A 12,609-nucleotide genomic window follows, 5' to 3' on the forward strand; every position below is an offset into this window, starting at 1 on the left:
GCCCATCCTTCCAATACATGCCCTAGCAACACTTAATAATTATTTCTGTTTCATGAAGTCATAACCTTCTGAACTTTTCTAGTTATAAGTTCATATAAATGAGCATGAGACAAAACAGAACTATTTTTGTAGCTGTGTTGCACCATCTGTATATTTTTTAAAACAAAACAAATGTTTTAAAGATTTCACATGCAGCAATAATACAGAATGTTCATGACACATAAATGTTACAGATTTTCCATTTTGCTTAAACAATCCTTGCTGCATTAAGGCATATATTAGCTATTTGGTTATTGCCATGCCAAACACAGATTCTGATATATTTAGGACATTAAGGCACTAAAGTCTGTACTATTTCCCTGCCTTATTAATCCAGTTCTTGAATATGTAATTATTAATTAGTGAAGCAAAGATATCACAACCACAAAACTGGATGTGGACTTATCCTGTCTGTCATTCAGGATGTTGGCTTGCTATGGTGGGACAGAATTCAATGCATTGAGATGTGTAAACATTCTAAATGCCTCCCTCTAAATCACTTTTACAGTGGAATAGTCCATTCTGTGCTTGAAATCCACTTGGGTGAATTTACAAAGGGGGCAAAGTAGTGAGACTTGTATTGCAAATGAAGCAATTTAGTTGGAAACTTATAGCAATTTTGATTTGTCATAAACTGCATGTACTAGAATTTAAAGATGTGATATATTTGTATGTTCCAGTCCAGATGTTATCCAGCCTTTATCACAACATCTCTACCCAGTCATCTTGAAGAAAACTATCCCAGCATTTAGGAAATTAAAGTAGGACTTTATTAGATGTCATGATAATATTGTTATATATGTATCGGTACATGTATACGGTCACTAATCCACCTAGGCTCTGCATCCATTCCCTGGGTAGTTTGGGGGGTATTAGTGTGGGGCTCAGATGCTATTATTCATTTGGAGAGCAATTTTATATTGGTTTAGCATCAGCTGATACCGAGATGGTTGGCTCTCCAACAGTGGTGATGATTACGAGAAGGAGCCTTTCTTAAGAAATATTATCAGGGATTTATTATGAAATTTAACTAAGGAGGTCTATATTCATTATCATCATCATCATCATCATCAAACTCTGTTTTCCCAGTTTTATACATAAGGTCTGGGTATTATGCAAACTGTTGCCGTCTCTCTCAGTTCAATGCCACTCTCCTACCTTCAATGACAATCGTCTCCGACTGTCACAAGTCTTCTCTCACACAACCCATCCACCACTTTGCTGGATACCCTCATTCTCTCTTGCCTTCTTCCTGTCTATCCCAAATCTTCATCTACTGATTGTTTTCTGCTTTCCTGCACATATACCCAAACCACCATACTCTGTTCAATTTGACATTCTCTGTAATTGGAGATGCTTGGGCTGCTGCTCTGATGTCCTCATTTCTTCTTCCGTCCCACAACACACATTCTACTACCCATCTCAGGCACTTCATCTCCATCACCTGTATCTTCCTCAACAGCTCTGACTTCACTGCCCAGGGTTTTGTACCATACAGTAGCACGCACCTTACTTTACAGTTTCTTTGGCATTCTCCTGTCACACACTACTCCTGACACTCTCTGCAGAACCCCTGATTCTAGTTTTCTTACCTCACCATTGAGATGTCCCTTCTCCTAAATAATCCTTCCCAGAACTTGGAGATGTTAACCTGTTAAGATATCTTCCCTTCTATCTCAATTTTCAACTTCTGATTTTCTCCATTCAATCCCATTGCAACTGTCTTATCTGTACTATTTTTTTTTCTCATTTACCTTATTGAGGTTTTTATTCTATTCCCTACTATTTGCTGAAGTTCTTTTCAGAATCTAGGTATAAGGCCACATTGCCTGCATACATCATCTTTGTTGATCTGACCCCTGCAACCTGTTTTGTAATGTACCAATATGAACAGCAATAGGCTCAGAGCTAAATTCTGATGCACACCCATTCCCATAAGGAATCCCTCAGTGAGTCAATCAGCTTTCTTGGGACATTATCATATGCTTTCCCCAAGGCTAAGTGTGCCCATTTGGGCTCTTACCTAATCTCGAGCTTCTTCTCAACTATCTGTTTCACTACAAGCAACGGATTAGTTGTGCTGCATCCTGATCTGAATCCAGCTTGCTCATCTCCTATCTTACTTTCTACTACTCCGCACATCCATTTAGCAAACACCCTCTTCAAAACCTTCATGCAGTGTGACATGAGTTTCATGCCTCTATACTTCTCACAGTTGTTAATGTTCCCTTTGTTATTGTATGCTGGCAGAATGATGCTTATTCTCCAGTCATCTTGGATGCACCATTCTCTCCGTACATTTCTGAGTACCACTACCATCTAGAGTCATTTTCCCCTAACTCACCCAACATCTTGATCTCACCTGTCCTCATTTGAGCCTGATGTTTTCCTAGACTTCATTTTCCTTAATGGTGCTCTTACTTCCTTTAGGATGGACTTCTCTTCTTCTCTCATTGTAGGCTGTGTCTGTAGGAGCAAAGTTTCTGTGTGGTTTTCTTCATTCAAAAGCTGCTAAAAGTACTCCTTCCATCTTACGTTTGATGTCTTGCAGACTGGTGAGCAGGTTGTTGCTGGCATCCCTTATGAAGGGTGTCTGATGACTATCTTCTTTATCCTTCTGTCTTTGCCTTGCATCCTGATAGAGTTGCTTTGTGTCATCTGCTGAGTCACTTTCCAGAAGCTGGTAGAGTCCCCATGATGCCTTGTCCTTTGCTGTTGAAATTGCTGTCTTAACCTCTGTGCTAGCAAACAGGCATTCCTTCTTGGCCTGGTCCATCTTATATATCTCCCACTTTTTCTTGCACTACTTCTTGCTATTGATTACTTCCTGGACTTCTGCATTCTACCATCAGCATTCCTTATATACCTTATTTCCAAATCTGGCTCACCTGAATATCAGTTCTATAGTCCTCACACATCCTGTTTCAAGGCTCTGCCATTCTTCTTCATTTCCACCTATTTCCTCTTCTTCCTGAAGTGCTAGAGCTTTGAGTATTTCCTTGAATGCTTGTGCTTTCTTTCCAGTCAGCTTCCAGATCTTCAGCTTAGTCTCTGTTGACCTTAGAGCCTTCACTGACCACAGTTTGCAGCTGATTGTGGCAACCAGTGGTTTACAATGTGCATCAACTGTTTCAATGGGGATGAATTTGCAATCACTGATTCCGCTCCAATGCCCTTTCCTTAATAGGAGGAAATCTACTTGGGTTGCATGTTGACCACTTTTGCGTGAGTCCTTGTGACTGTCTTGCTAAACCATGTGTTGGTCATCATCAAGCTATTTTCCAGAGAAAAGTCTGTAATGACCTCTCCTTCTTTATCCCGATCAATGCCTGTTTGGAGTTTGCATGTTCTCTCTGTGTCTTTGTGGGGTTCTTCCCATCTCCAAAAAAACATGATGAGTGTTTCCATCTCAGACCCACCAATGAATGGAGCTGTGGGCAGCAGCACAGACTCTACATGGTGCCCTATAGAGGGAAAAGTTGTACAGACCAACTACTTTGTGCATCTATTGTGGTGCACAGTATCCTCAAGATAGGAGAACACTGATCACAGACTGCGTGCTGTGGCAGGGCTAGCCACTTCTTCTTCTTCTTCTTTTTCTTTCAGCTGTTCCCATTAGGGGTCGCCACAGTGGATCATCTGTTTCCATTTCTTCCTGCCCTCTGCATCTTGCTCTGTCACACCAACTACCTGCATGTCCTCTCTCACTACATCCATAAACCTTATCTTAGGCCTTCCTCTTTTCCTGTTACCTGGCAGCTTCATCCTTAGCATCTTTTTCCCAATATACTCTGCATCCTTCCTCAATACATGTCCAAACCAACGTAATCTCGCCAAACCGTCCAACCTGGGCTGACCCTCTAATACACTTATTCCTAATCTTGTCCACCTTCATCACACCCAGTGCAAATCTTAACATCTTTAACTCTGCCACATTCAGCTCTGACTCCTGCCTATTTGTCAATGCCACTGACTCCAACCCATATAACATAGTTGGTCTCACTACCTTCTTGTAGACCATCCCTTTCACTCTTACTGGTACTGATCTGTCACAAATCACTCCTGACACTCTTCTCCACCCACTCCACCCTGCCTGTACTCTCTTCTTCACCTCTCTTCTACACTTGCCATTACTCTGAACTGTTGATTCTAAGTATTTTAACTCATCCACCTTCGCCAGCTCTACTCCCTGCATCTTCACCATTCCTCTATCCTCCCTCTCATTCACATGCATATATTCTGTTTTAGTCCTGATGACCTTCAGTCCTCTCCTCTCCTCTTTAGAGCATATCTCCACCTCTCCAGGGCCTCCTCAACCTATTCTCTACTCTCACTACATATCACAATGTCATCTGCAAACATCATAGTCCACGGGGACTCCTGTCTGATCTCGTCTGTCAACCTGTCCATCACCACTGCAAATAAGAAAGGGCTCAGAGATGATCCTTGATGTAATCCCACCTCCACCTTAAACACATCTATCACTCCCACTACAGATCTCACCGCTGTCACACTACCCTCGTACATATCCTGTACCACTCTTACATACTTCTCTGCCACATCCAACTTCCTCATATAATACCACAACTCCTCTCTAGGCACCCTGTCATAAGCTTTCTCCAAGTCCGCAAAGACACAATGCAGCTCCTTCTGACCTTCTCTATACTTATCCATAAACATCCTCAGAGCAAACATCGCATCTGTAGTGCTCTTTCTCAGCATGAAACCATACTGCTGCTCACTAATCATCACCTCCCTTGTTAACCTAGCTTCCACTACTCTTTACCGTAACTTCATGCTGCGACTGATCAGTTTAATCTCTCTGTCATTAGTACAGCTCTGCACATCACCCTTATTCTTAAAAATCGGTACCAAAACACTTTTTCTCCACTCCTCAGGCATCCTCTCACTTTCCAAGATTTCATTAAACAATCTGGTTAAAAATTCCACTGCTATTTCTCCTAAGCACCTCCAAGCTTCCACAGGTATGTCATCTGGACCAACAGCCTTTCCATTCTCCATCCTCTTCATAGCTGTCCTTACTTCCTCCTTGCTAATCCATTGTACTTCCTGATTCACTATCCCCATATCATCCAACCTTCTCTCACTCTCATTGTCTTCATTCATCAGCCCCCTAGCCACTTCATGGTGTAAAATATGACTGTAGGTGATTTGGTCATGTTGACTAATGTCACCAAAATGGGCATGGGTAGTTACAGGTGATAAGTAGGTTGAGGACCCAGCCTACTCCGACCTATGCCAGGAGACCCATGCTAATGGTGGGAGGGGTATATGTGTCCATATTAGCCAGTGTGTGCCCCCTGTAAAGCTCAACAGCCCAGCACCTGAGTCAATAAGCTACTGGTCATCTTGTGTCTAGTTGCCCAGCCTGGGTTACCTGGGATAGCTCTGTTGAGCGAAAGATGGACAAAAAACCAATCAACCTGCCAAACATGAACTAAGAATTGCTACACGTAATGTAGGTTCACTGACAGGATGCATCTTGGAAGTGGATGACATGATGATACAGAGGAGACTGGACATCCTACGTATCCAAGAGATAAGATGGAAAGGCAGCGCAGTGAAGCCACTTGGTTTGGGATCCAGACTCTACTACTCAGGAGAGGGACAGACTAGAAATGGTGTGGGAATTGTGGTGAGAGAGAGGCTTCAGAAGGAAGTGAGGGATATCATTAGAGTTAGTGACAAACTCTTGGCAATCAGACTCCCATGTAATGATAGGGCAGTATTCATAATCTCAGCCTATGTCCCACAGCAGGGATGTTATAGTGAGGAAAATAGTGCATTCATACAATGGTTGTAGGACCTACTAGATAAAGCAGAACAACATGAAATGGTGTTAATAATAGGTGACTTGAATGCATATATTGGGACAGACAGAACAGGATATAAGGACTGCCTGGGTCCACATGGGTGGGGCAACAGTAATAAAGAAGGAGAGGCCATTCTAGACTTCTGTCTAGCATATGGCTTGATAGTAGCCAACACATGGTTGATAAAGAGAGACAATCACAAGATCACTTACAAAAGTGGCCAACATGCAACTCAGGTAAACTTCCTCCTAGTAAGGAAAAGGCACTGAGGTAGAATCAATGATTGCAAAGCCATCCCCAGTTAAACAGTCAGCCCACAGCCTAAATCACTGGTTTCCACAATCAGCTGTAAGCAGTGGTCACAGAAGGCTCTAAGGTCAACAAACACCAGGCCGAAGACCTTGATGCTGACTGGAGGGAAAGTACAACAATTCAAGGAAGCACTCAGGGTTCTAGCACCCCAAGAAGAGGAGGAAATAGGTGGAGTTGAAGAAGAATGTCAGCGCCATAAAACAGCATGTGTGAGCACTACAGAACAGATATGTAGGCAAGCCAGGTATAGAAATAAGATACATAAGGAAAGCTGGTGGTGGAATGCAGAAGTCCAGGAAGTCATCAAACGAAAAAAGGAGAGCAGGAAAAAGTGGGAGATAGAAAAGACCAACCAGGCTAGGAAGGAATACTAGTTGGCTAACAAAGAAGCTAAGAAAGGCATAAATAGCAAAGAATAGGGCATCAGAGGCACTCTACCAACTTCTTGAAAGCGACTCAGTAAGTGGCACAAAGAATCTATATCAGGTTGCAAGGCAAAGACAGAAAGAAAAGATAGTCAGACATCCTTCATAATGGATGCCAGGAACAACATGCTCACTAGTCCACAGGACATCAAAGGCCAAATTAAGTATTTCCAGCAGCTACTAAATGAAGAAAACCCCACAGAAGCTGTACTTCACCAGAAACAGCTTACAATGAGAGAAGAAGAGGCGCCCACTCTAGAAAAAGTAAGAGCAGCATTAAGGAAAATGAAGTCAGGGAAAGCAGCAGGCTCAGATGAGGTCACAGCAGATATGATAAAGATGCTGGGTGAGATAGGGGAGAAATGGCTCCTGAGGGTACTCATAGCAGTGTGGAGAGAAATGCATATCCCAGACGACTGGAGAATAAGCATACTCATGTCAGTGTACAGGAACGAAGGGGACATTCACAACCGTGGGCAGTACAGAGGCATCAAACTCCTATCACATTGCATGAAAGTTCTGGAGACTGTGACTGATAAATGTATACACAGAGTAGTAGAATGTAAGATGGGAGATGAGCAGTTCAGATTCAGATCAGGATGCAGCACAATAACCCGATCTTGCAGCACAATAACCCGATTTCTGCAGTGGGACAGATAGTTAAGAAGAAGTTAGAGATGAGGAAAGAGTCCAAATGGGCATTCCTAGACTTGGAGAAAGCATATGACAAGGTCCCAAGAAAGCCAATCTGGGTAGTACTGCAGTGGTTTGAAGTCCCTCAAACACTGGTAGAATTAGTGCAGGCTATGTACAAGGACCCAATGACTCAAGAAAGAATAGTGTTCAGCCTCACAGAGTGGTTCGCAGTGAGAGTGGGTGTACACCAGGGTTCAGCTCTGAGCCCATTGCTTTTCATACTGGTGATGGACGATATTAGCAAACAGGTTGGAGGGGACAGATCAACAAAGATGCCGCAGATGATGTGGCAGCACAGGCAGACTCTGAGCTAGAACTTCAGCAAAGGATAGGAGAATGAAATGCAAAACTGAAGGCACATGGGATGAAACTAAGTACAGATAACATGGTGGTAATGGCAGAAAATTGGGGAAATCAGAAGAAGCTGAGAAATGAGATAGAAGGGAAGATAGTGGAACAGGTAAACAGCTTCAAGTATCTGGGAGGGGTGGTTGAGGAGAAGGGAAGTCTGAATGAAGAGGTCAAAGCTAGAATCAGAGGGGCTGCAGCCAAATGGCATAGTGTCTCAGGTGTAGCATATGACAGAAGAATGCCAAAGAAACTGAAAAGTAAGGTATACAGACAGTGGTGCAACCAGTACTACTGTATGATACAGAAATCTGAACAGTAAAGGCAGAGTAGATGAAGAAGCTAGAGGTGATGGAAATTAAGTGCCTGAGAAGGTACACACTGTGGGACAGATGAAGAAATGAGGACGTAAGAGAAGAATTGAAAGTAGCTCCAGTTGCAGAAAAGATCAAAGAGAACAGATTACTGTGGTTCAGACATGTGTGCAGAAAAACAGAAGGCAATCTGTTGAAGATTTGGGACAGACAGGAAGATGGTAAGAGAAAGTAAAGATGTCCAGCAAAGAGGTGGATGGATTTTGTGAAAGAAGATCAATGACAATTAGGCATGAGTGTTGAAGAAGGTAGGAGTGTGGCACTGAATCAAGAGAGATAGTGACAGTTAATGTGATACCCTGACCACATGTAGAAAATGGGAAAAAAGGGGGGCTAATGATGATTGTCTCATCCATGTAGACTCAGGCAATCCTCATATCCTGTTCTGTCTGTCCTGGTATGTTCATTCAGGTCCCCCAAATCAACACCAATTCATGTTATCCTGCTTTATGTAGAAGGCTCTGAAGCTGCTATCTGAATGCACTCTTTTCTTTGCATTCACAACTTTTCTGTGAGGCATAGGTTCATAGGTATATATTAGGCTAATGACCACCAGGGTTTTTATAAGGTAGCTGTGCAACCAAACCCAATTGTGTCCCTATGTATCATGGATATTTATTAAGAGGGAATACATTAGTTAGGAAATGTCTTGAGGTTATGTGGGGGAGGGTATGTTAGTTTGGGCATTACTGTCTGCTGTCTATTTCCCATCTATTGGTTAAGGTTATGCTTATCTACGGTTAAGGAGGGACTCTGCTTCACATAGATGGGGAGACTTTCCAGAGCATGGGGATCCTCTGAGACATGTATCTGTCTTGCCAACATGTCTAATTTATGTCACAAGCAAAACTTAAAGTCTTGGATCTAGTGGCACTTTTGCTGTTCATTTTACATATGTGCAAAGGTCCATGAGAGCTAGATCCAAGGATGCCTTCATGCATAGGCTGAAATTATGAATACTGCCCTATTCTTACACTGGAATCTGATTGTCCTGAGTCTGTCACTGATTCTGATGACATCCATTCCTGTCTTCTAAATGCTTTTTCTCACTACAAATACCACATCATTTCTAGTCTGTCTTCCCCATGAATAGTAGACTCTGGGTCACAGGCAAAGTGACTTTGCTGCGCTGCCCTTCCATACTGCTCTACTTGCCATCATGTCATCCACTTCCAAGCTGTGTCCTGTCATTGAACCTATATTAAGTGTATCAATCAATGTGTGGCAATTTGATTGTTTTTTCATTTAGCTTTCACCCAGCAGAGCTTTCCCAGGTAACCCAAGCTGGAAACTGGATTCCAGCCAGAAAGTAGCTTATTGACCCAGGGCTGCTGGACTTTATGGCAGGCACACACTGGCTATAAGGGAATATAGATCCCTTTCACTGTCAGCATCCACCCCTGGCATAGTTCAAAGTAGACAGGGTCAATCCACTTATCACTGACAAATACCCATGCCCATTTTTGGTGACATTAGTCAAAGTGACTAAATCACCTATGGCCAGTTTTTACACCACTGAGTTGCTTGTCCTGACATGGTGCACAGTCTGTGATCCATGTGCAGCCTAGCAGATACTGCTCACCACAACTTAAAACAGTTGGCCTATACAGCTCTTAGCTTGATAGGAACTGTACAGAGTACGTGCTTCTTTGATGAATTTAAGGAGGAAACAGCCAGCATGTTTTTGGATGGTGGAACGAACCACACAAAGACTCAGGAAGAACATGCGTACTCCAAATAGGCATTATCCAGAGGTCAGGGTCAAACCTTGTAGCATGTATATGTGATACAAAGACCTTAATTGTTATGCCAACTGTGTGTTAGTATCTGGTTATTCAACAATATGTCGAGATTACTGACTAACAGCTGGAGGAGCATGGACTCCTTTTTGCATTGAATTTTACCTATGAATTTGGTTGTGTCCTCAATAAATTTGGCTAACCGATGTGAGATCTTGTAATTCTGCATCCATCTATGTTCAAGGGAAGGTATTGCCTTTACATTAACGTTGGAAGTTCTGATTTTTTTTATTCTCTCAAGAAAAGGGATCTATGGTATTGTTGAATTCTGGGGATATGCAATGTAGCCCAGACCTTCTTTTACTTTGATATATTCTGGCTTATTATACATCCACTTGTGACATGTGCAGTCCCAAATGTAGTCCATAATCAGTCTAGCTGTTGAAAGACTGTATTATTATTAACAGTATGAGATTTTGTGTAATTTAGCAGGAATAATTTTCTGGGAAGATATTCATGTGCTCTTTTAATTACACAAACTCCACTCCACACACCTTCAGATAGAAACAACTCTGATCCAAAACAATACCAAAACAGCAAAATCTTCAGAAGTCAGGAATCGAAAAACAGGAACCAAAGTCAAATCCAAAAGCAAACTCTTTATTCTCCAGCGCCTCGGTGTAACCACCTTTCAAGAGTATACATTCTCACTGAAAGAATGGATATATATATATATATATATATATATATATATATATATATATATATATATATATATATATATATATATATATACTCATAACAATTAATTAAACAATTAATTAAACAATTATGTTCAAAAAAGTTTTAAAGCAGACACCTTCAGTTTATTTCATTATTCAGTCCACAGGGTGTCATTGTATTGTATTTCAAAATAAAAATACTTTCCTTATATTGTAAGTTATATTTCAAAGCATTTTCATCATTACAAAGACATTTCACACTTTCTAAAACTGTTCCTGTTAAAAATGAAGCATCACTATTATGATAAATACTAAAATGTGTGGCAATAAATTTATTTTCCCTTTTATGTCTTATGTCTCTAATGTGCTCACCTAACCTAATACGAAACTCTCTTTTAGATTCACCTATATAATATAATCCACAGGGACAGTGTAAAGCATACACAACTCCCTTACTTCTACAGGTAAAACTATCTCTTACTGTGAACCTAATGTTGTTAATATAATTAAATGTTCTAACTATATTCCTACAAACACTGCATCTACTGCAACATCTTGTACCAAATTCACTTAGTGGAGACATAAAGGATGTAGTGGAACATTTTTGGAAATTTTTAGTGAAAGACAAGGTGTTGATGCACATTTTGCCACAAAAACCTTTATTCTCCTATAAAAGGGGAAGAAATTTGAAAGATATGGTGGTACATGGTAAATTTGTAATGCCAAAATTTTGTTTACCAAGACCACCATTATATTATATAGGTGAAACTAAAAGAGAGTTTCGTATTAGGTTAGGTGAGCACATTAGAGACATAAGACATAAAAGGGAAAATAAATTTATTGCCACACATTTTAGTATTTATCATAATAGTGATGCTTCATTTTTAACAGGAACAGTTTTAGAAAGTGTGAAATGTCTTTGTAATGATGAAAATGCTTTGAAATATAACTTACAATATAAGGAAAGTATTTTTATTTTGAAATACAATACAATGACACCCTGTGGACTGAATAATGAAATAAACTGGAGGTGTCTGCTTTAAAACTTTTTTGAACATAATTGTTTAATTAATTGTTTAATTAATTGTATATATATATATATATATATATATATATATATCCATTCTTTCAGTGAGAATGTATACTCTTGAAAGGTGGTTACACCGAGGCGCTGGAGAATAAAGAGTTTGCTTTTGGATTTGACTTTGGTTCCTGTTTTTCGATTCCTGACTTCTGAAGATTTTGCTGTTTTGGTATTGTTTTGGATCAGAGTTGTTTCTATGTGCTCTTTTAATGTCTATTATTCATCTTGGCCAGTTGTAGACCAGGTGAGTCTGTAGACCAGGTGAGTCCTATGACAGAGGCTGAAAATGGGGGTTGCCTACTATGCCTAGATCAAAATACATTTATACTGCCAGTAGTCACCAGATCTCCAGAAACTGTGAAATGCTAGATAATCTGTAATTCATTTTATGCCTTGCTTTGCAAGTTAATTCAAGAGAATTATTTAACTGTTCTTTTTTACTGCTAGCTAGAAGAATTACGTATGTGTCCTCCAATATTGTCATATGTATAAGCACACATGAGTGCATACACACACACATGCACACTCACACACACACACGCACACACACACACACACACACACACACACACACACACACACACACACACGCGCACACACACACACACACACACACACACACACACACACACACACACACACACACACACACACACACACACACACACACACACACACACAGATGTATACACAAAACACACACACACACACACACACACACATATATATATATATATATACATATATATATATATATATATATATATATGTATACATACAAATCCTTCCTCTTACATGTGAAATCTATCACAAGATGCATACACAAACACACACACATACACATACACATACATACCCTCACACACACATATACAGTCCCTGCTCCTTACATGACAATTTTATCACAAGGTGTATACATAAACACACACACATGCACAAACACACACACACACACACACACAAAAAACACACACAAGGGTCTAAGCTAGTTAATCGAATGGCCAAATTGTTGAAAGCCATATGGTAGAAACAATAT

Source organism: Protopterus annectens, chromosome 1.part0, assembly GCF_019279795.1.
Source record: "Protopterus annectens isolate FY-2018-M chromosome 1.part0, PAN1.0, whole genome shotgun sequence".
NCBI classification, from domain to species: Eukaryota; Metazoa; Chordata; order Ceratodontiformes; family Protopteridae; genus Protopterus; species Protopterus annectens.